This window comes from Phodopus roborovskii, unplaced genomic scaffold (assembly GCF_943737965.1).
Source record: "Phodopus roborovskii unplaced genomic scaffold, PHOROB, whole genome shotgun sequence".
NCBI classification, from domain to species: Eukaryota; Metazoa; Chordata; class Mammalia; order Rodentia; family Cricetidae; genus Phodopus; species Phodopus roborovskii.
The window spans coordinates 18,577,610-18,604,228 of NW_026126525.1; the positions used below are offsets into that span (position 1 = coordinate 18,577,610).

The 26,619-nt window shown below is 34.4% G+C and overlaps 1 protein-coding gene across 1 annotated transcript in view; it reads left to right on the forward strand.

The window, feature by feature from the left end:
• Window positions 1-26,619, forward strand: part of Epha5 (EPH receptor A5) — a 323,174-nt gene that overhangs the window by 67,096 nt on the left and 229,459 nt on the right. The gene's annotated exons all lie outside the window — the stretch shown is intronic.

Consider the following 26,619-nt stretch of genomic DNA (forward strand, 5'->3'; position numbering starts at 1 on the left):
TCCTCATTCATTTGAAAATGCTCTCAGTAAGCCCGCAGTAAGTTGTCCTTTTAGACTTGATTATTTATCAATGGCATTTTGAAATGGGGTAGTACTTTATGCCAGAGTGGAGAACAGTGTATAAGGAAACACATTTTTCCCCTTTGAAAATGTATGCTTTTACAGGTTTCAAACTGTTTTTGACATTCTGTCTTAATATTAAGTAGATGACAAGAGGTTTCTGTGTAATTCTGAGGGAAAAAACATAATGCTGAGCACCCCCCTCAATCCCTTCTGGTAGCTTTGTAAGTGTTCTGATTCCCTAAGTCCCTTGTATATCTACTAAACTGCCTGTCTTGCTCAAGTTTGACTGTAAATTGATCAAAGATGTAAGAAGACAAAAATACGTGATTTACCTATAACCATAATGAGGCTGGTTTATTCAATTATTTCAAAAACTCTTTCAAATAATAGTTTCCTTTTTCAAAATGAGCTCCTATTTTCAGACCTTACAATATTATTTATAAATAATTTTATGATAATTTTTAATGTAAACTATTCTTGGTGCACATACTCGTGAACACACAGACAAACTTAAGAATGTTTTCAAATGGACATTATGTTTCTAAGTTTGTTGGAGAAGTGAAACATAGTTCATTTCATTGGATTTATATAAAAGGTCTATCTAATACTTTGTCTTTTGTTTTTGAACAGTCACATTATTTTATAGTTTATTAAGTCATATATAATTGTATGATAGATAAATTAAATTAATGTTGACTATAGTTCATTATAAAATACTATTAGTTTACTATTAGTATCTTAATATTGGTTGTTGTCATTTTAAAGCAACAGCCTACTGGATTGATTACTTAGTAGAAGCTAAAGATGACTACTACAAAATTTGTTTTTATTCAAATTAACAGAGGGTATAGGAAGCTTGTGAATGCATGGAGGATACAATTTGAATTGAGATGAAAATATCCTGTTGGCACTTATCAGTGAAAGTGAAAAGTGTGTCTGACCAAATATGTGTTAGTGTGAGAACCTAACACTAATCTTTTCTTTCTCACCTCATACTCATCGTAACTGAGTAGGGAATAAAATGAGTGACAGTGGGATGAACTGGAAAGGTCATGTTGCAAAAAACAATAACAACAAAGAACCTTTAAACTATTCCATATTAATACAGTTTAGTTATTAAATACAGATGCACTTACATAGGGCCTGAGGTCAATTCCCAGCTCCCATATGGCAGCTTACAATTATTTGTTACTCCAATGCAAGATATCCAACATTGTCTCTGATAAAGGCCCTCCTCTATGTGCTAACCATATAAGCTATGCTCAGTTTCTCCAAAGCATTTTTTCCCATAGCATTACTTGTCCTATTATATAATTCTACTCTTGCCCTGTTCAATGGCCATCTGTCTCCATTATTCCTGACTAATTCCTACTCATCCTTCAGTTCTGTACTCTAGGTTCACTTCTTGAGGGATGCTATATGTCTGATCAGCATTGGGTCAAGGCTCACTCTTGTTTACTTACATGCTGCCTTTTCATTGAATCATTTAGATATATAATTTTTACTTAGTTTATTATTTATTATTTATTTAATGATTCCTTTTATTTCTATTATGCTGTTTGCTTCTTATGGTAAGAATGGTATATATTTGGATTAAGAAGTAAGAAAGAATTTGGAAATGAAGATAAAAGGCCATAGAGTCAATAAAGAGAAAAGACAATGTAAAAGAATGTAAAAGATGTGCAAAATACAGTTTGCTGATTTATTTTACATTTATAGTCACATACAGAAATGTTCTGTTGCAAATTATATTTTAAAAAATCATCTAATGCAATGCTTTTGTGGGCAAAGCCTCTGATACCTTAAATAGCCAGAGAAGAGTCACTTTCATGTTTCAAAATGATTGGCAATTCATGTAATCACCACTCTGGACAAGATCTCAGTCAATTTTGTCAAGCCACAAAAGTGGTCTACTGAAATGTATGTATAAAGTGGACTTACTACATAATAACATTTAATTACTCAGTCTCTCTGCCAAGCATATTAGGTTAAGGTTTATTTAAGGTTTTAATTATATCAGGAAGCTGAGGTTTGAATATATGTATTGTTATACATTATTGTATATGAATATTAGTAGAATTTTCCATGTGCTGGCCTGGTAAACCTGGTCAATATTGCTTGTGTGACCTCTTACCCTGTATGCATGATGGGATTGACCTAAAGGTTGTCAGAAAATGAATTTTAGGGTTGAGAGTGCTAGACAGTTAATTAACTATATGGTCTCATCCTTAATGATGACAGAGCACAGGTTGAGTGGACAAAGTTGTTAAGTAATACATGATCCTTTAACTTCATATCACTTGAAGTTCCCAGTGAACTTCCTTTAAAAGAAGTGGAAAGTATTAATCAGTGTTGGATCAAATAATGTAATACTTTAGTTTTTAGTTCATTAACTTAAAATGTGCTATACATCTGTGCAATGCTGAAATGCATGCCTCAAATTTCTATAACTACTGTAAGTATGCAAAATTCTTTCTTTGAAATGTTTTTTGTTCCCGGGGGGGAAAAATACGAACCCATTTCCATTTAGCCATGTCTGTTTCTTTACCTGTTATTTGTTATTATTTCTTGTATATTCTGTATTATTTTTTCCCTCAGGAGTCATATGATGTTTTTAGTACAAAATGGTTAGCAGAAGCCCATTTTGGAAGTTTCTGCTTTTTATTGAAATGGATGTGTTTGACAGAAGTAATTGAGTTCACATGAATCAAATGTTGCCTGCTGAGTTCTCTTGTGATTGTGTTGCTGACTTACTCACACGCAAAGCAAGACCACTAATCTTCATCAGTTGAGAGTGGAATGAAGTAGTAATTTGAAATTAGCCCCAGATAATTATGGTTTCACTTATATCAAATGGGGAAAAGAGATTTAGATTGTGGGTCACTGCCAAAACCAGTGAGAGTGAAGAAGGTATATAGTGCATGCAAAAATACAGGGTAAAGCAAGTTGCATGTCTAGAGCTACGGAGGGAAATTGCTTATTAATTGTTCAACCAGGAGATGATTGCACAGCAAGGAAAAGTGGAGTGAAAATACCCAACTCAGGAAAGAGCTTTGATTCAGAAATAGTATATAAACAGCAGGGAGCAGCATAGTGATCATTCATATTTCTGGCTTATATTTATGATTGAATAAAATCTGGCTGGAAGTATAGTGTGTTGGGTGTTCCTATAATTATGCATTGGGGAGCCTAGTTATTTTTAATTAGGCACATTACTAAAAGACATCAAAGAGGTTGAACTCTTGGTTCTATTTTGTATGCTATTTTATGCAACAATAAAAAAAAGAAACTAGTTTTAATTTTAAAATTTCAGTAAAGGTTAGCAATTATGTGAGAATAAAAGGACTGCTTTATTTGCCTATGTATACATGTGTGCGCATTTATGTGAGTATTTGCATGTATGTATGTGTATGAATGCATGCATGTATAAACACCACAATGTAGAAATTAAGTAGCTAAGCCATCACATGTATTTTGAGGTATTACACATAAGGATAATAAAAATAGTTGTTTTTTGGTTGTTTAAATTTAAACTGTTCTCCACTGAGCTTTTGTAGTAGTTCTATAAAAGTTTTACAGAAAACTGTCCCTGTTTTACGCTTTCTTTTATTCTAAATCATGTGTTCAACACTGTCATTGTTGAGCCAAATACTTATGAGATGATGCAAGGAGGAATGTGGGTCAGAGGCATTGGAGAGGATTTTAGCAGGTTCTTTGATCTCACCCAGCACAAGCTATAGGAATTCTACACTTCATTTTGAAAGTGTAAAACCGCCTCCAGAGATTGCCAAGTACTCTCTGTGATATTCTCACTCACAGTGGAGAAGCACTGATCTAAAGCCCCTGTTTCACCCAGTGAACACATAGGCCATCAAAACTAAGCATGTTTGTAGATGTGTTTATGAACCACATACCTCTGGAAAAGTGAAAAATAACAATTCTTTCAAGATAGACATATTATATTAAATGGAACAGGCAAGGTATATGCATTGGAAGCTGCCTAAATGACCTACAAAATGGTGAAAAATACTGTTTGTGAAAGACAATACAGTCTAGTGTTTTAAGCGCATTGTTTCAGACTCAGAATGCATGGGTTCAAACTGCCCTTTTCTTATACTGGCAATCATTCCAGTACAAGCATCTGAGTCCCTCCTCACTTTCCTCTTTTCTTACTGCTTTATAGCAGCTACTAGATGAAAGGCCCATAACATAGGGTTGAACACATCATATTTTTTGAGAAACACTTGCTATTTATTATATTTTATTAAAAGTAAAATGTATTTGTTGGAATATATATATTTATTATAAATCTAGGTTAGAAGATTCATAATTTCTTGAAATTGGACTGTATCTTGTTGCGTGGTTTCATTTATGAAAGCATAATATTAAATTTTGATGTACTAGGTTAAATTAAGCTATAGAAATCTAAGTGAATTTCTTATAAAAAAGAAAAAAAGTATAATTACACTTTTTAAAGTTCCAACAGTAGAAGAAAAATGCCTCATTAAGTAACATCCTGTTTCTTTAAGCTAATGTTGTGTCAGGAATTATATACAATCTGTACAATGTTGTACCCTAGGAAGACAGTCAGATATGAACATAGCCTTTACCTTTGAGTGTCAGATGTAACAGGCTTTTTACTGGGTATGTGAATACCAGAGGACAGAGTCTGCTAACTTAGGCAAAAATGATAGTATTTTTTCATAAAAAGATGATATTTCACATACGGACATTGAGAAAATGCAGGAAATAAAGAGAATAATACAACATATAAACTTCTAATGATGAGGGACAATATAATGTATTTATTTGCATTGTATTAGTTACATCTATACTATTTCCCCAATGTTTTGAATATTAATCTTTGAGTGACAAAAGACTAATTTCTGAATTTCTTAGCTAAAGTAGACTGTTCTAACATCTGTTAGTTATATTAAGGATAGAGAAATCAACAAATATTTAGAATCAAATATATTTATATTGAGTATGAAATAATTTAACTTTTATGTAGGTGGTGTTTGGTAGTTGTTTATGTTATACCTATTGAGCATCACTTCCTTTAATAAAAGAAATTAATATTTTACTAATACAAAAGTGGAAAATATAAGAAGACTTAGCAAGCAAACAGAAGTTAAGATAAAAATGAGATGCCCATCACCTTGCTGATCACACATTTAACCTTGATTCACACACTTTTTCTTTGACTCATCACAGTATGCTTGTGATCATATTAAGGCTGAGTATGCGCTGAATTTAAAATAAGTAAAACAGCTACATTCTGCACATAATCTTTATAATAATACTAATAACTTTGTAATGTTTAATTTCACCACCTTCCCAAGCTCTTTCATAATGATTATGAGTCATTCCACATTATTACTATGGGATTTCATTTACACATTAATGAACCTAAACTCCATTAAGGTCATGTGGTAAGAGAATTAATTATTTTTTACTAAAAGTCCTGCATTCATAAATATTTGTTTAAATATACTCCCTTTGTCATAATAATTTATTATAGAAAGATGATCAGAACAATAATTAGCATTTCAACAGAGACTGCTATATATTTCAAGTTTACTTGAAATTTCTTTAAAAATCCATTGTAAGATTCAGTAACATAAAACAGTCCCATTCTTGCTTAACGGATGTTTGATAAAAGTTTTCTCTATGAAAATTTGGGTATTAAGATCCATGTACAAAACTACATAGCTATATAAGCTCAAAAAGATGAGTATATTTTTCTGAATCTCAAGGCATATATAATAAAATGTCACCCTAACTATGATTTTCAATATTATTAAATGGTTATCTCTTTCTAAAGGTACACTTTCTTATTTTATTGCAACACACACACACACACACACACGCACACACACACACACACACACACACACGTTCTTTTAAAGTATCAAGTGCAATATTCTTAGGTAAAATTTTTCCTAATATATCTTAACTTAGGAAATACCTATAAGTATATTATATGAGCATGGAAAGTAGAGACTATTTAGTAAATTAAGAAGATTCAGGCCACAAAAGTAAACAGTGTAGATAATTCCTCTAATTTATGAGCCCAACTTATAGAGCAAAACTATATTTTTGCATCTGTTGCAGATATTTATGCTTTTCTTACCAGCTCCTTGGTAATCTCACATGTTTTATTTTACATTTCTGATGAGGATTAGTGACAAATTTTATGTAACCTTTGCTTTTCTAAATTCACAGCGTAGTAGCATAATAATTTCAATCATAGCAACCAGTGATGACTATATTTATATATACACATAAATATTTTACATGTGTATACTATACATACACACATTTGTTTATTTAGTAGTTCTTACATGGTCACTATGTAGAGCTAGAGTTGTTGGACTTGATATTAATATGCTACTGCTCAGTCCTTCTAGCTGAGACCCATATTCAGGGGGGCCTGAGTCAGTCCCATGCTGGATTCCCAGCTATCAGTCTGGGGGGGGCCCGTTAGTTCCTCCTTGTTCAGGTCAGCTGTCTCTATGTGTTTCTGCAATCTGGTCTTGTCCTGTCTCTCTGAGTCTGGATTCTAGTTTGACTCAGAGTTTATTTATGGGTGTTTGCTTCTGTTTCCAACAGGTACTAGATGAGGGCTCCATGATGGTGGATAAGTTAGTTGTTGATCTCACTATCCGGGAAGGGCATTTATGGTACATGGTTGCTCAAATTGTTAGTTGGCGGCAGTCTTGTTGGTCTCTAGACCGTTCATTGAGTTCAGTTTTTTCTTCAAACCAATAATAGATCCCTTTATTATGTACCCCCCTCACATATTCTCTCTCTCTCTCTCTCTTTCTCTCTCTCTCTCTCACTCTCTCTCTCTCTCTCTCTCTCTCACTCACTCCTGTCTTCTATTCCTACCCTGACTCAATCTTCCTAGTGGCACATGCTTTCCTCTCCTCCCCTTCTGTTTCTCCTACTTCTCTCTCCATTCACGGCCCCCCTCCCCACTTCTCATTTGTTCTGGATAACTTGTCCCTTCCCCCTTCTGTGAAGGACTTTATATGAATCTCTTAGAATCCACCTTGTATCCTAGTTCCTCTGGTGGTATGAATTATAGGCTGGTGATCTTTGCTCTAGGTCTAAAATCCATATATGTGTGTGTACATACCTTGTTCCTCTTTTTGTGACTGGGTTACCTCATTCAGGATGGTTTCTTCAAGTGCCATCCACTTGCTTGCGAATTTCAAGATTCCATTATTTTTTTCTGCACAGTAGTATTCCATTGTGTAGGTGTGTCATTCAGGATGGTTTCTTCAAGTGCCATCCACTTGCTTGCGAATTTCAAGATTCCATTATTTTTTTCTGCACAGTAGTATTCCATTGTGTAGGTGTGCCACATCTTTATCCATTTTCCAGTTGAGGGGCATCTAGGTTGCTTCCACATTCTTGCTATTACAAATAATGCTGCTAACAACATAGTTGACCACATGTCTTTGTTGCATTGATGTGGATCATTTGGATATATGCCTAAGAGGGGGATTGCCTGCTCCTGTGGTAAACTAATTCCAGGGGCATATTCTTATTGTTTGTGCTCCTGAGGATACAAACAGCTTTTATGGATTTCAAGCTCTCTCATGAGCTAAGCTACTTGGCTTAGATTTTTCTTCTAAAATCTGAGCACTAAATCACAATTCTACTTTCTTTCATAGAGTCCATTTCTTCTCACCACACTCATGAGACTAACAAGAATCTATTTATTTCTGGTCCTTTGGGGTACTCCATCTCAAATGTATTTACATTAACTACAGTTTTGTAATTTCTCTGCATTAAGACAGCACAATAGAAACAATTATAAACTTTGTTTTATATACTTTAGCTTTTCTTGTTCTTATGGCTGGAACTTTTTCAGTTTTCTAAAACATTCTCCTTGGAAGAGGACCATCAATGAGCAAATATATTTCACTTGTTTCTCTCTCTCTCTCTCTCTCTCTCTCTCTCTCTATATATATATATATATATATATATATATATATATATATTGCAAAAATATAAAACATCTAATTTTGAAAATTGATATGCATACAAGAGATTATAAAATTAGTGAATGGTTTCATTATTTAGAGTTCTCTTATTCGACAAAACAAATTCAAAGTTACTATTTCAAAATTCAAGTGTGGCTTACTTTTTAAAGATATGTTTCATTAGTAGTTTGTTCAACAAAAGTGTTGTCTCACTAAATATTCAATATTCAAAAAAATTCAATAAACATGACAAAGAAATCCTAGTTTAGTAATCTAATAACAAGGAAACTGATCATTACTTTTTCTTTTCCTGCATATATCATTTAAATTATTGTTAATATTTATGAAGTCATTCCATTTATTTTTTTCTTCCCAGTAAAAATTTGCTTTTATTCTTAATGATGTTTATACATGTGTGCTTGTGTGTGAGTATATGCACATGTGAGCCAGCATATGGTCAATCACCCTAGAGCTGAAGTTACATTTGAATTTGAAGACTTGAAATTGAATCCTCTCAAAGAACAATTTGTACAATTAACTGCTAAGTCATCTCTCCCACCTTTCATTCTTTCTATTTTATCTGACTAATTTCTTTCTAGTTTTACCCAAATAATATTTCAAAAATTTAATTAAAGTACTTTTTAAAGAATAATAAATATGAAATTATTTTCAAATTTTTAGAAAAATACAGTGTTAATCAGACTTTTTTGTTTAAATTAATTTTAGCTCAAATAATTCTAAATACTACAAAATTAAAAAGCAGCTTGGAGAGAATATTGGTGGTTAATATTAATTGCAGCTTTTTCTGAAGACCTGTGATTGGTTGCCAGAACAGTGATGGTGGCTCACAACAATCCATAATTCTAACTACATCGGAAGCAAGATATCCTATTGACCATCATGGGTACCAGGCATACGTATAACACACATCCATACATGTAGGCAAAACATGATTAAATCTAAATAAAATTTAATTTGTGGTAGCAATGGGGCATGAAATTAATGTCCATAGTATCATACAAATAACATATTTTGTCTTTTAATTTAGAATTGTTTATTAACTCTTTAAAAACTTCTTTGGTTACTTTTATTTATTTACTTTGTGTGCATTGTATATATGTATATGCATGTGTGTACTTTGTGTGCATTGTATATATGTATATACATGTGTGTATGTTGTATGTGTGTATTTTGTGTTCACATTTGTGAACATGAACACATATGTGGTATATTTGTAGAATGAGAGAACAACTTGAAGCAGTCACTTCTCTCTTTCCCTGATGTGGATCCAAGAAATTAAGCTTAGATCATCATTTTACTAACACGAGCTTATTTACTTCATTTTTTTTTTTTGGTAGGGTACTTAATTGTCAGAAGCTATCTTTGTGGGGCTGCAGTAGGAACCAGCCGAGCAGCACCAAGTTGGTACCTGAATGGGAGTGGGTGGATGAGGGAAAATCTAGGTGTAGATGATAAAGAAAAGGCAGAGACACAAAATAAAATCAGGAGGGCAGATTCAGTTAATACTGAAATGCCACAAGTTTGTTTTTCACCACTATTACCTTAACCAAAAAGGGGAACTTGGTACCATGTATATGGAACAAACAAACATTTCTTCCTCCTTTCTCTAAGGGTTCAGTAATCATACCATACATTCAACTTCTTGTTCCTGTAGCCTTGAGATCAGGAGTAGCCACATCTCAGACTGGGTCTGTTGTTATTTAGAAAAAGACAGACAAACAGCTTACTGTAGCCACACCTTTGACCTTTAGGTCTTATGACTTGCTGAGGACATTTCTTAACTCCCTGCCTTTATGTCTAGATGGAATGTAGCCAACTTTATGGGCACCAACACTTTATTAAGAAATTGGCATGTGATTTGTAGTCTCTCAATATTCATGATAGACCAGACTGAAAAACACTGCCTATTTTTTTGGTTAATATTTAGACAAATCATTGGAAGAATAGATACAGTTCAGAGACAGAATGCTTGCAAAACATATGCATTGTCCTCATTATGAAATGAAATTCATTAGATAAACACTTTCTGACTCATCTGTTGACATTTATCTAACTGCTATATGGATAAGCCTTAAATAGAATTTGCTTAATGATTTTTGAGACTACATAAAACCAATTCTATTAATTAGAAACTAATATGGATTGTAAATTAACTTCAATCTGCCTACCTCTCTAACTTCATATATAAATTATCTTCCTGTATATAAGATTTATGTTACTAAGCAAAACTTATTCCATGTAGGGGCTGGAGTGGCACTTCAGTTGAGAATATTTGTTTCTAGAATTGTAGAGGACAAATATTCAATTTCTACTACTCACATAGTGCTCATAATCACCTTTATTTATGGTTCTAGGGAATCTGATACCATTTTCTGACCTCTAAAGGCTACTGCACACGTGTTATACATAAATTCATGCAAATTCATGCATCAACACAAATACATAGATGTAAATATGTAAAGAGTCTTTCCCAGTATTCTCTCTCTCCATCCTCCCCACCACAGTGAAGGAAGAAAATACTGGGAGAGACAACTGAAATTGGGCATTTTAGGGATGAACTACATACCATGGAAACTCTCAGGACTCTATGAGGGTGACCCTAGCTAAGACTCCTAATAATGGGGGATATCTAGCCTGAACTGGCCATCTCCTGTAACCAGGCAAGACTTCTAGTGGAGGAATTTGGAAACCAACCCATCCACGATACTTTTACCTACAATTTTTTCTTGTACGATGTGCTGAGGAAAGGTAGCATAGACATTACAGGAGTGGACAACCAATGACTGGCTCAGCTTGATGCCTATGCCAGGAAAAGGAGCCAATAACTGACATTGCCTGGATGACCAGGAACCAGAGGCTGGATAGCTCATAGACCCAGGATAGAATCAAATAGGACTGAAAATAATTTTTTAAAAAGACAATGAAGTGGTCCATAATAATATTCTGCTGTACTCTTAGAAAGGAGCCAAGCATTATAGTCACCCAGCAACTAATGGAAACAGATGCAAAGTCCAACTGGCAAACATCAGGTGGACCTCAGGGAATCCTGCAGAAGATAGGGAGGAAGTGTTGTAGAAACCAGAGGGATCAAGGACACCACAGAAAACACACAAAATGTAAGGAGGAGGTATCCCATTGGCTCACAGAGACTAGTCAGATTATCTATCAGGAAGCCTGTGTGTGTCTGACCTAGGCCCTCTGAGTATGGTTGTGTAGCTTGGTCTCCTTGTGGGACTCCCAACAGTGGGAGCTGGGACTTTTGCTGACAGTTTTCACTGGTTTTGAAACCTCTTTCCTCCTGATGGGTTTCTCAACCAGCCTTAATGCAAAGGGTAGTGCCTAGTTTTATTGCAACTTGGTATGTCATGTTTGGTTGATATCCAGGGGAGACTTGCACTTTCCTGAAGAGAAACAGAGGACTGGATGGGAGATGGGGGACTGGGCGAGGAAGAGATGAAGGATACAACTTAATCATGAGAGAAGAATATTAATTGATGGATAATTAGATAAGTAAATAAGTGACATATCACTTTAAAATTTTATTTACGTGCAGTTGTTTCTGAACAGAATGCCAGTTCCTTCAAAATATGAAGATACCAGGTCACTAACACTGTCATGGTTGTAATAGAAAGTGTCATTAGCAGTCACAATAAAAGGTGAATATTCCATTACTCATTGTCAGTTAACCAGCATTCACTACACTTCTCCGTTATTGTTATTGTTGTCATTATCTTTTTTTTTTTTTTTGTCTTTTCCTTCATCTTCCTTGGTGTGGATTACATTTTAATTTGTATCTTTTGACTATTTCATTTGAACATGCTGTGTTGGTGGTTAAGGGCTTTCGTGATGAGAAAAAAAGTGTTAACTATACATATTTCAATCTTTTCAGAGTATGAAGATAGCCCCTTCGTTTAGTTCTACTAAGGTGTAGTTTGGAAATAAAGGGAGCCCCAGTTTGGGGGAAGCAACAATTAGAGCAAATGATCATCTGATTGATGGATCACTCCTTTTTTTTTTTTTTTTTTTTTTTTTTTTGTGGGTGCAATTATTAGTAGGAATTTGACTTGGAGAATGAATGCTCCCAAGATCCTGCTGTGTGATTGTAAAGGAGAATAATAACGCACTACTCCATATGCATAAGGTCTTTTCATCTGATAAATGCAAAGCTCTTTGAAAGTATTCTATTAAGACATTTCTAGGATAAAGAATTAAAATGCTATTTTCCATTCCATGGACTGGAAAACAAGTGATGCGAATTTATCCATCTTCCAGGGTTAATATCACATTTAGTTCCTATTCCAGCTACTTCTATGATTCATAATCTTAATGTAAAATAATTATTTGGTCCTGTGGTTATTTTCTCCCAGCATTCATCTACTCCCCTGGTTTTCCATGCTAAAAGCTCCTTTATTTAGGAGTAGACTGGCCTGGATTATTTATTTATTTAAAACCATTTTAGAAGGTTTTGTGTGTTGTCTGTTTCTGCTCTCTTGGTTCAAGCATGATTTAATATGTCAACATAGGTTTGCTTAACATCATTTGATTGACTTCCATACTTTGCTTAGTTACAGGCAGTCTCCTTTCAAACATGTTGCCTCTTGGATAAATGGAATGTCTTAACAATGAGAACTCCTTGTTTGGTGACAGGAATAGATTTATTTATGTATTATTTTTTATTTATTTATTTATTTTTGACACAGTTAGTGGTTGGAAAGGGGTGCTAGGGGCAGAATAGTAATCATAGACTAAACTGCAGTTACGTTCATATTCTTCAGGTCGACACATTACAAACTATGATAAAACAATATATTTAAGCCTGGGAGAAAGAACTTCACTATTCACTTAGTACAGGATGGGTTTAAATTAAAAATAAAAATAAAGTACCAGGAGCAAAAGGAAAGCATCTGGTAACTATGTTGCCAAAAATAACTTCCAAAGATAACACCATATTGCCCCAGCTTGATTTCTTCCATACCTTTCTTTTTGCCAGAGCATGAGGTTTCATTGCTGCTGGTACATAGCTTTATTAACTTACCTGCACAAACACTTTTCCCTATTTCCTCTCACAGTAGATTTCAAAACCTCATTAAATAGGTAGATTTTAAAGGGTTGTTTCTCCTAAAGCTTACCTTGCATGCATAGAATCTGTATCAACATCAGTGACCAGTTAAGGCAAACTGGATGTAAAGCCAGTTTATTCAAACTAAAATGAGGGTGGCTACTCAGTCAAAACTCACAGTGGATTTAAGTAATTCCCTAGGATAAATTCATCTGAACAATAGATAGGTTGGAGTTTATACAAAGAAGGGAAGAGTGTGCACAAAGTAAAAAGAATGAAGTCGGAAGAAACAGTTGTTAGTTTTATTGCTTTGTTAGTCATCAGTTACTTACTTTACACATTCCAGAAAAAAACAAACAAAAACAACAACAACAACAAAAAAACTGCCTCAAGTCTGAGCTAAGCTCCCCCCCACCCAATCCCAGTTATTTATCTGCCTATAAGGAACTTTGTTAACAGTGAGAAGTTGATTTAACAGGATCATGTACTTGATCTCGCAAGAGGAGATATTTCTTCTGCAACCCACATCTGTCATGAGTGATGGGAGAAGGCTCATCCCTTTTAACTTAGTGATATGTTCAAGTGTTAGTGAAATTTTAAAAACAACTTTAATGAAAAGTTACTCTAACCAAATGCTGCATCCTGAAAATCTCTTTCTATTTTCAGTTTTTAGGCCTGCATTTGTTGTTGTGAGCAACACTCTGTGATGTTGGCTTGCCCTCTGAAGGATAGCATGTGGAACTTTGAGATGAGATGTTCCCTCATTTTATGCACCAGGCAGCTATGAATGCCGAAGCCTGGAAACACTAGCATATTTTCTGAATATTCTTTGTATTAGTGGAATAATCACACACTTGATCTAAACTTGACAGAAATAAGGTTGAGCAAGCAGGCATACTGCAAGTGATTAAATGAGTTATAGGATTGGTGAGCTCATTCATGAAAGGAAGGAGGAACTAGGCATTCAGGAAGCACAAGACTGGTGAGTAATCTGAGCTTTGGGAAAAGCCTGTTGAAGGTAAAAGTTTTCAAAAAGGCACTGTGCTATCATGAAGAGGATACTGAACTGAGTTCCCACACTTTTTAACTAAAGTTAGGAGGAAGTACACTGAAACAAGGATAAGGACCTTGCTCTAAGAAACACAGCAGTGCATTAATGTGAATTTTTTGGCTTAGACATAGAGATTAAAAGACAAAAGTATGGTAGAAATTATCCAGATCTCAGGGAGTAAGACCTAAGGTCCCGAATATCAGACTTGTCAGGATATTTCAGCTGAGCTGGTAAGGCAAGCAGAGGAGATGGCATGTAAGAATAGAACTGCTGTGTGCCTGTGCTATTTAATGTTTTATTTATATTCTCCCTTAAACATGACAACATCCTCTGAGCCAGTTTCTGGGACAACTGGAGCTGAGAAAGTTAATTTTAGCCGGATCACACAAACCAGAACTAGAAAGTGGTAGCTGATGCTCGACCCCATGTGTGTTTATGTCAGCCAGGATTTTCTTCCCAATTGCATATTCTACATTGAGAATTATTTGAAACTCTCTTATTATGGCATCTTCACACAAGTCATCTGTGAGCTTAATCTGTTGTCTTGTGTGAGCTGTATTGAAGTAAACAAGAGAGAGAGGTGCCAAAAATGAAGAAGGAAAGACATTTTTTTTTTAAAATAGGCATTTCAGTCCCTATTTTCAGATGTTACACTAAGAAAGTAGCAATGAAACATATAATGTGTGGAGAATAGCTATTAATATGGTGATATTTGGGTTAAGATTGTTCTGTGCGTAAAAAAGCCTGCACCCAAGCCTAGCAACCCTAGTTCTATCCTAAACAGATATGATTAAAAGAGAGAACTGACTCTCAAAAATTGTCCTCTGACTCTTACATGTATACCATGGCATGTAAACAAAACAAATAAATGCAAATGCAATGTTTAGTGGCTGGAAATTGAAATGCTAAGGAAAGTAAACCAGTGGGAATTGAAGAAAGAACACACAGTATCCAGTACTTTTCCTGTGCATATGAAGGTTCAATGTTATGATTCACAAATAGGAAGAACTTTATAATGTATCATGCTTTCTATGAGAACATCCAAGTGGAGAGAGAGGAGATACATTTTGTTTTGTTTTGTTTTTTAAGCCCAGAATGCTTTTCCATGTATTTCCTACTTCTGTTTTTTTTTTTTTTTTGTATTCTTGTACAACAGTTTCTTTGTCTATTTTCTGTTTCTAAGAAAGCTTCTTTAAAAAATGCTTTCTGAAATATCAAAGTGATACTTTATTAAAATACTGTGCTCAATTTTGCTGGTTCTATTTTGTTTTGTGGGTGTGATATGTAAGTAATGATAACATATTGGGTATGAAGAAATATCAGGTATAGAATTCAAATGCAAATCAAATTTTGTACCTTGTGGCCCAGTGGCTAGCTAAAAATTTGTTATAACCAGTTGTGACACCACAGAGCAGCAGAAACAAAATTTATAATAAGGTACCTTAAAGAATTTTTGTGCTGTTTTTGATGATTTTTAGTTTCAAACAACATTGTAAAAAGAAAAATTAAAAAAAAACACCAGTAAACAAATCATCATTAACAAGCACCTAAAGGTTGCCTTTATGACAGTTTCTTGTCCACACACTCAGACAAAATACATACACACATACATAAATGTATTACAATTCAAAAAGAAAACTTAACAAAAAACACTGTGTAATATAGCAGTTAGGACAGTATTAACAAGCTGTGAGAAAACTCAAGCTGGATCAAGTACCATTTGGTGAGGGGAAGTGGGCATGAAATCCATTCTCAGGATCAATTTGGCAATTGATAACTGCTGGTAGATTGGTAGATGAAGACCAGAATTTGTTTTCCTTAGCAAGGCTACCACTGATAAGTTGACCCAAAATATAATATCTTTCAAATTTCCTTCTGGTTTCAATGATGTCCAAAATCCTAGGTTTTTTTTTTTTTCTTTTTTTTAACCAGGCTTGCATTAACCAGGAATGAATTTGATACCATGAACTTATCTGTAAATTATGTTACAGGCTATCTCCATAACTGTCATTGTACTATTGTACCAGAGGCAGTGGGTGTTTCCTGCTTGACAGGTAGATATGAAGTAATAGTGGGAGGTATTTCTCTGAAAAAAAGGAAGTAATTTTCTTCAGTAATGTAGTCATGGTTCAGAAACACAATAAATAACCCTCATGTACACTCATTTAAGTAAGTTTAATTAAACGATAAACTCATTGGAGCACAGTCAAAAAATATCAAAGACATGAAACTATGAATTTCAGTGTGGCCAGGATGGGAAGAAGAGATTATCATAAGGCTCAAGACAAGAAAAATCACACCATATACATGTACAAACTTGTCAAAGAATAAATAAAGAACATAAAAATGGCATATACATATACGAAACCTTCTTAAAGTAAGTTTCCTTTCACACACCAATGTTGTAATATTAATATTAAAAAGATGTGGGCTCCTTTTTTTTTTTTTTACAAGGGAATAAGCTTTGAATCTTACAAACTGCTTGTGTTTATAATGCTACTTAAACATCCATAATAGAAAACAGGTGTGTAAGTTTGCTTTGTTATTCTAGAACACATATACTTGAGACGAGGTCGAGGTCCAAATAAATAAGTCATACCAACCAAAACCCCAAATTATCTCTAGTATCAAACTCTATCCAGGGACTTTTTGAAAGAGGAACTTGAGGTAACCAATTCCTGACACTGGATGTTTCATTGGGTGACAAGAGATGGCTGGGAATGGCTTTTTTATTCCCATTGTTTCATGACCCATTATATATTCCTTTAATTCATATATGCATAAATATATATGTAACACTCACATACTACATACACAGAGAGTCACACATACACTTAAAAAGACAAAATCAGAAACAAAAATATATAAGCAAAAGACTAGGAAGGTAACAAATGCCTAGACAAAACATGGTGAGTCATAAACAAATTTGAAATTAGTATTGAGTTCATTTTTAGTTAGCTGTTCATTGTGTGGGGCCTGCCCTTAAGTGTAGTTTGATACACAGTGAGATTTCTTTTCTAAAAAGAGAAAAATAAATTAGGCATGGTATTGGGTAGGAAGGAGAGCATCTAGGAAAAGATGTGAAAGGGGGAACAATGATATTGTATAAAAAAATTGATTTTCAATATAGAAGAAAAATAAAAGGAAAAAGGACAAATAGAAATTTGAAAAGTTTTTACTTAAGAGATACATGTAAATGATAGTTTTAATATGTTATTTAAAACATTAATGTTTGATATTCTTAGGAAGAACTTAGTATCTTCTCACAAGCAACACTACTGTTTTTCATCAAAAGTTTAGTCATCAGAGGTACTCTATCCAGCAATTTACAGAAACAGATACAGAGATACACAGCCAAGCTTTGGGCTGAGATCAGGGAATCCTGCTGAAAAAAGGGAGGAGGGATTGTATGAGCCATGGGAGATTAAGATGGGGAAACCCACAGAGATAGCATGTGTGTGACAGTTGTGTAGTTTGGTCTCGTTGTAAGTCACCTAGCAGTGAGACCAGGATCTGTCCCTAGCACTTAGCTGGCTTGTCCCTATGCTGCCTTACCTTGGCCAACCTTGATAAAAGGAGGAACTCTGTCCTATTTCAACTTGATGTGTCATGCTTTGTTAAAGCCCCTTTCTGAATGGAGGAGGGAGAGTAGATGGGGAGGGGCTGGGGAAGCAGGAGGGAAAACAGTGGTTGATATGTAAAATAAATGAAAATGTTATTAAATAAAATACAATTTACAAAGTTTAGTCACAAAACTGAGAAGGATTAGGGTTGTGTTTAGAATTAATTATTAAATTAGTTTGATAAAATATTGCCATTGTAAATTGGAGATGATTTTCCCTATTTAACTCATTTTAGTAATTTAAGAGGACCGAAAATCATAGATAAATGAATCAAAGCATTGGAAATTAATTGTGCATTTCTACTAAATTAGGTGATATATTTAGCAAAGCAACACATGTGATTAATTAATATTGAGCATCATTATATGTAACCTCATAAGAGTGCATACTCTACAATTTGAGTAAATGTGTTAAGTTTGAAAATACAATTTCTTTCTCTCATTGATTACATGAAAAACAATAGCAAACACATCTTATATGAAATAATCAAATAGAGTATGTTCTGAACAGTGGTAGCCACAAGCTATAGGGAAAAGTGCTGGACCACCATCAAATTAGCTTCATTGTTCTACCATCTTTTCCTGGAGTACAAGGTTAATTAGTAGCATGGGCTGTATGCATTATGCAATCCTGCAATCAGGCTTTTATTCTGCTGTGTCTTTATCCAACTGGAAATTATTGCTCATTCCATAACAAAACCTTGATCATGAATTGTCATATTTAACTTTACTGTTATATTGGTAACATATTAATTCATATACTCATAGACATGTTCTGAAAGTACCCATCCCATCTATATATAAAAAAAATGGATAGAAAGAAGAATGAATAATGTCATCTCTTTTAGAATATAAGTTAGCAAGATAATGGTGATTAATCACTGTTATTTATTATACTTCTATTTTTTTTCACTTTTATTTACAAAGAATAATTTGTTAATACTGTCTTCCGTGGTAATAATTTCTCTTTAAATACTATCTGCTTTTAAAAATGGTCTTAGAATTAATTTTTTTCTTGCTCAGTTATAGTTCCTTATGAGAAGGAAGTTTACATTTTTCCCCCCAGCTTGTGCCACTTTAAAATAAAACTGACCTATGTCTTCAAGTTATCTTTAACTTAATGATCATAAATGTTCATTTGAAAACAAATGTCTACTGAATAACAATTAAGTAAGGATTTTTTAGTGGGATTCAAATAAGAAAATACATTTTTCTCAAGGATTTTTATTTCTTTTTATTATACAGGACATACAATTTATAATAAAGAATAAGTAGAGGTAATTGTTATGAGCAGTATAAGTTTGTGTTTTCTATTATGTGTTCACAGCTGTAAAGCTGAGTTGGACATTCACAAGAAAGCATGCCTGTAATTCCAGAATTCAGGAGACTAAGATGAGAAATACATGTATTCCAGACTAGTCTATTATACATTACAAAATATCTTCTTAAAAATTATTTTTAAAACCATAGGATGATTAACCTGAATCAATCTCCTGGTATTTTCTTTGATTTCATTCCACTGCAGTTTTCGGAGAACATGGGAGAGCTAGGGACCTGCTTTTCCTTTCTTTTCACAATGATGTCCTTATTACCAAGGAAGAATTTCCAAGATCAACTCAAATACATATGATGGCTTTAACCCTAGCTTTACTTCCTCACTCAGAAACAAACAAACAAAAAATTAGATATATCTATATACATTACCAAACTGAAGTCAAGTTATCAGGGAATTTCAACCTCAGCAAAATATGTCATCTTACTGCTTCTTGATTTTTCTTATGCGTTTACTTACAGTTATAGTAAAAAAAGTTTGCAACCTCCTCTTCATTCATACCAATTGTCAGTAACTACTGATACTAAAGCAATAATTTGTAATTCTGCTTTTCAGAAGAAAAGAAACAAAATATTGTCTGAATAGGCATTGCCTTTTTATTCATATGATGCATATTTTCCATGTGTTTTAAGTACAGGTTTTGAAATGGAAAGTTATATAAGGAGCATCTAAAATTGCCTGCTCTCCTGACTCAGAACAAAAAAAAAATTAACACTTGGAAAATTAATCATATATTGTTTGCCATATGGAAAAATTTTAAATATATCTAACATAGCGTATGATTTTTAAGTTATTACCTTTATGTCCTTTGGTGCATAACAAAGAGTTTTTACTTTATTCTAAATTAATTCAAGAAATATAAAGGACAACTAATGATCTGAGAGACTGATGGGTAATTCCATTCCTGTTTGTTTTGTTGATTCTATAATATATTTTTAAATATGAGTTCATAAGTTTCTAACTTATTTGAACACTTTTTTTACATTTACATTTAACATTTCAGTACTCCATGATTTTGCCAAAATTTAAAACCTGCTTGCAACAATTACAATGAAATGGGATATGTCTAGAGATCTACAGGGATGACCCCAACTAACTATCTAAGCAATAGTGGAGAGGCTACCTTCAATGCCTTCAATGCCCTTCCCTGATAATGGGATTTTTGACTACCTTATTTCCTATCTTAGCAACTTCATCTAGTAGCTGATGGAAGCATAAGCAGAGACCCACAGCTAAACACTGAGTGGAACTCTTGGGATCCAGTTGCAGACAGGGGAGGAGTGATGAGCAAAGGGGACAAGATCAGCCTGGAGAAACCACAGAAAAAGCTGACCTGAACCAGGGGGGGAGCTCATAGACTCCAGTCTGATAGCTGGGAAACCGGCATAGGAATGACCCAGATTCCCTGAACGTGGTGTTAGTTGGGAGAACTGGGCAGTCTATGGGACTTTGGTAGTGGATCAGTATTTATCCCTAGATTATGAATAAATTTTGGGAGCCCATCCCACATAGAGTGATTCTTTCTCAACCTAGACACATGAGAGAGGCCATAGACTCTGCTCCATATGATATGACAGACTTTGAAGACTCCCTATGAAAGGCCTCACCCTCCCTTGGAAGCAGAAAGGGGATGAAATGGGATTGGATGGGGGTTGGTGGAGGAAACAAAGGAGGATGGGAGGGTACAGGAACTAGGATTGACATGTAAAACAAGCTTGTTTCAAGTTAAAAAAAATATTTAAAAAAGAAAAATATGATTCAAATATACATTTATTTTATAGCTTTCCTGACACAATTTATTCTGCCTTTAGAAACCTAATTATTAAGTAATTAATATGTAAATGAATGAGTCTTGCCCTATAGTTAACTTAAGGACGTTAAATACATTAAAGATATTACAAAGTCTTATAAAGATTTACTCTATGGCAAAGTCATACAAATAAAAATGGAAATGTTCATATGTATTAATAGAATAAAATTAATAAATTAAAAGGATCTTAAAGCTAATGCATTTAAAGACAAATTATTTTTAGTCTACATAAAGTATATGAGCCTGTGGTGTGCACAATACAGCTTGAAGTTTCACAGAATTTAGATTGATGCATCAAGCCTAGGCTGCATATGGCATTCAAATAACGCCGTAGTCAAAGGCAGATAACCTGGCAGTGAGTTTCTTTACTTGGTTCTTATGTCATTCATTGAACTGAGACAGGTTTTGAAGAAGTCCTAAAAAATACTTTTCCAGAGTCCAGTCAAAGATAGAGAGGAACAATAACATGAGCAAAGGCTCAAGACCATTTGGGATACCCACAGAAACAGCTGACCTGCCTTGTGGGAGTTCACCAACAGCCGGGGACCCTGCATGGGCCCTCTGAATGTGTGTGACAGTAGTGTGGCTTGAGCAGTCTGTGGGGCCACTGGCAGTAGGACCAAGATTTATCCCTAGTGCTTGAACTGTCTTTTTGGAGCCATTTTCTTTGGAGAGATACCTTGCTCAGCCTAAATGCAGGGAGGAGTGCCTTGGTCCAACCTCCTAGTGATGTACCCTACTTGATTGACACCCCATGGGAAGACTTCCTGTGTCTGAGGAATGGGTGAGGGGAGTGGGGGAAGGAGAGGGTAGCATCAGGAGGGGTGTGAGAGGGAACCGGGACTGGTATTAAAAATGAAAAAAGATTATTCTTAAAATAAAAAAAATACTTTTTCTCTACTCTTCTTAATTATTATTGGATTCTCTGTTATTAAAAACCAGATTAACAATTTTATGTTCAGATATGGAAGCATATGAGGAACTCTGTATTATCCACATCTTTCCATATTCTCTCTGCCCAGGCAACAAATTGTGGGAAGAGAAATAATTAGAAGAAACAGAAAGGTTGATGTTCATTAGAAGCAAGACATGCAAATAGTTGCTGCCTTCTCTAGTTTGGTAAAGGCCTAAGATTCTCTTCAATGAAAGTGATCAGACCTTGTGTTTTTTTATAGAGCTGGGAGGAGGATGGTTAGTTCTGTAAATTTCTCTCTTAATTTTATGCAGAACGGAGATGACTAAGGAATGTGTTGTTTTCATCAAAAGCTTTCAATTTAGAGTGATCTTTATGAAAAAATGTCATGTTTTATGTAACAATTCTTGGATTTTGAATTTAGTGTGCTGCTTTTATGACACGTTTCCCATTCCTAAAGATCTTTTGGCGGAATATGTGTAATTTGTCCTTTAATTTCTACGAAACTCTAGAAATTAATATAGCACATTTTATATATGAGAACTAGAGTAAATCACATTTTTTTTTTTTTAGATCAAGAAAGACATGTTTTTCTAAACATTGTTTTATCCACAGTCCCTTTACTGAGATCTTTACTATTAAGGCTATACAATGCTCTGGGAAGTTTATAAATAAGAAATAAGCAAGTGAAACCGAAATGAAAATTGTCATGTGAATTAAAGGTTCACTGCATTGGTCATGTAGACTATGATCAGATAGAATTGATCCATCAGTTTGAGAAGAGAATTCTTCATGTAATGTTGTAATACAAATTAAACCCTGCTTTACTCAGGAAAGTTTTATCAGTCTTTTTAGCTAAGTTCCCGAGTATTACAGATTATCTTCACTCACATTTCCTGTACCTATGAGATTAGTCAGATATAGATGCTTAATCTTCAATCACTTCATAGACATGCAAAACATGGCATTTAAATGTTTTAATATTAGTACTCCATTGACATGAGACACTGTTGCTCCTGACAGCACCGTGCACTTTCCCGAAAATATGTTGGACACTGTTGTTGCTCCTGCTGGAGTTCAATCTCGCCTCAGCTAATGGCCTGTTGGGCATAGAATTGCCCCCACCTTGACCATTGATTTGGACATGCAGTCCTATGTGCTTGCAGGAGACAAATATAAAAGACTGCTTGACCTTGCCAAGTCAGGGTAAGACAGCCATTCTATTTCCCTGCTGTTGTTGTGGTCTGTCAAGTTCTCTTGGCCTTAGCCAAATCTGGGTGTACCAACGTCGCTGTGAGACCTAGGGTGACTGTTCAGGTGGCTTGCTGTTTCTGTCCTTGCTGCACCTTTTGGAAGTTGTCCATCCGCATTTCCTGTCTACTCTAGTATTGTTATTTTCCTTCTCAGGTCTTGATGAGGTTGAAGATTAAACTATCACAACTATTATTCTCTCTTCCTAGTTAGATATATAGATATATTAGGTACTAGACTTACGTTTTCCAGCTTAGGACAACTCTATTGTAAACTCCATTATGCCCTCACCCTAGGACTAGATATGTAGGTCATTTTGTTCTCGATTTTCCTTTTCTTAGAGCACACTTGTTATTCACTGTTTTGTATATAGTTTTGTATTAAGCCTAAATCTTTTCTTTAGACTAAAAGGGGAATTGTAGTGAGGTAGTCCTTCTGTAGCACTGACCACGCCCATTGGGGGGTGGAGCGATGGGCAGAGGTGACCTGAGGAAGGAGGTCAGAGGGGGCCAGGAAGGCGCTCTCTATTTCTGGCGTGACTAGGACAGGAGAGGATCGGGTTGAATTTCCTGGTGTTCATTTGTCTAGGTTGTAAGTTATTTCTCCCTGAATAAACATCTATTCGGCCTATTTGTTTATCCTGATCCTTATTTACCGCAATATATATATAATCTGCAAAGTCCTATAACATTGTTGGTATTTTTTTCAGGACTTATTCTTTGCCACTGGACAATTAGTTGGTGTGTTCTTCTCTGGGAAAGATCATCTCTCCTCATCCCAGTCTTCCTAAGTTGTCTATAATTCTTTGGGTAGGGTTGTTCTCTGTTCTCTTTGACATTTTCATTGTTGTCATCCTTGTGCAGCTCACATTTGGACAATAACATCTGAGAGACCTTATGGGTGTATTTTCTGATATTAGGAGACAATCTCATAGCAAACTCCAAGATCTTCTGTCACTTACAGTCTTCCATCCTTCTCTTCTTCAGTGTCCCCCAAGACTTAGATATGGGACAGGTTTGTAAATGTATCTGTTGGGACTGGACACCGTAAGTCTGTGTTTTTATTGCTTTTTGTTTTCTATAGTGGTTTCTATATGTTACAGAGAAAACTTTCTTTGACAAGAAGTGAAGACTGCACTTATATGTTTGAAAAAGAGTAAATGTTTACAGATTATTGTTTGAAGTGTTTTTCCTCTATTTGAGCAGGTTATAAGTTCAATTGTGTAGCTGTTGATTAATGCCAAGATAAAACACAAAGTGTTATTCTGCCATGGTGATCTTTATGTGTTTCATGGTCAACATAGGTGATTAAACTATTTGTTTCCTCCTCTCTTGGAAGCTTCCACAGTGCCTACTGGTCAGAAACACTATTCATCAAGGTAGGGGTATTCAGGTCAGTTCCAGCTCAGGTGTCTCCTGGGTGTTTCTGAAATGCATGTTATCTTTAGCAGTAGGGACTTACTCTCAACCTCCATGGGACAACCAGAGGCAATAGAAATAGACTGTACATTGTAGAGTCTCTTAGACCTCCCTGACAAGATATTCAAATAAGGGCTTATATGTCCTGAATTTACTTTCTGCTTAGTGGTCTTTGGGTCTTGAGGGAGTACCATTAGCCCAGATAGAAAAATGACATATAAATGATATACGATTTTATACACTTATAGACTTATATGTATTAAAGTGGGATTATTTTTGTAAATAGTAACTATAACCTTTTTAAAACAAACCTAGAGCCTCTTTCTTCTGGAAAACTAAGCCATTATACTATTATCAGGCTTAATAATGTTTGAGCTTCAGATATGTACTCTTCTACATCCTTTTTAAACATCATTACAGGAGATCACATTTTTAAATAGTTTAAAAATCTTAATCTGTGTTGCTCAAACAATATCTTTTCTTCTGGGAATCACCAGTTCTTTAAATGAGTGTCACTAGCAAATTATCCCAGTGCTTGAGGGAACAGAGACAGTGCTGACAGCTCTTAGATGTTCTTGAAATTCCTGTGCATAGAAAAAGCAGAGTTTTTCTATTCATGATTTTCTTTATAGTATGTTTCTTTGTCTTCCACGGTACTGTATATTTAACTCACAGCTATGCAAAGCTAAGCTAGCAATAAACACTAAGCTGTACCAATATCATTTTCTTAGTTGACACAATATTTGCTGGACATAAACACAATAAAATAAGAACATATTGGATCGGAAGAAAACAAATATAAGTCATAATGGCAAATTTATTTCTAAGTCTTTTTATTTTTATTACTAAAGTTCTAACTAACATTTTTAAAAAATGAAACACAAGTATATGCTGCAAAGACAGGGTAATATAATCTTTGTTATTTTTGAAAGTTCTTATATCTCACATTACCAAATGATGTGTGATCACAATCCTTAATTACTAATTAGCCTTCATGTTCAGTTTTCTTTTTCTTTTCTTTCTTTTCTTTCTTTTTCTTTTTCTTTTTCGCTTATCTAGGCATCCAAAAATAATAATAGACACAGTATATTTCTGGAAAATGTAAATCACATGTGTTCAACATTTTCTACCTATATAGTTAAAATATAATTCCTGCATGATTTTTAATGAGTTTAAATATTTTAGAAAATTAAAAAAACACTGCACCTGCTAGATATAAAATCAACTTTACATTATAATTTCTATATTAAAATACCACATAGCTGTTTACTATATTGAGCCTCTCTTTGTAGTTTAATATCTAATTAAAGACTGAATAACTATAGTTCTTGATTATTTTCCAAATTGAAATCTAACTGCTTTTCAAAGCAGAAATGCTATACCACAAACTGTATAACTATAGGCTCAGAAAACATGCTAAAGTTAGCTAGAGTCAGCATTCACAATATTTATTTCTTCCTTCTATATTTAGTTTGTTAATATTCATTGTCTAAATCTTGATAATAAACACACTGTGTAGAAAATTGTTAGGAGAACTCAATGATAGTTTATTTAAGTCTTTGATGAAATTTTAATATATGCACACTTATGACATAGTGAAACTGTTTTAAATTTGCAGTACTTTAATTACTGTCCACATTTTGCCTTTCTCACACATCTGTGGCTCATATATTCCTGAACATGCAAAGTGATAAACTTGTTAGATCTGTGTCTCTCTTCTTATTGAGACTTTTCAGACACTAAGCATCAATGGCATTATCAATATTAGTTGCAGTAGTTCAAGGCTGCAGCCAGTATTACTTGTAGATTTCCAATATTCTTTTCCTCAATCCCCCTTGCCAATGGAGTTTACAATGAATAAATGGGGGAAGGGAAACACTTTGATTGTTTTGTTGAGTAAATCCAATAGAAGATTTATAAGTAGCTAAAATGACCATATTTCTTTAATCTTTTGCCCTCTAGGATCTGTATGTGTTGGCATTTGCTGTGCTAGCATACTCTATAAAAACAGACTCAATTAAGACTCAGAGAGTTATACCATCTAAGTGCTGGTGTTAAAGGCTTGTGCCACCATGACCATTCAG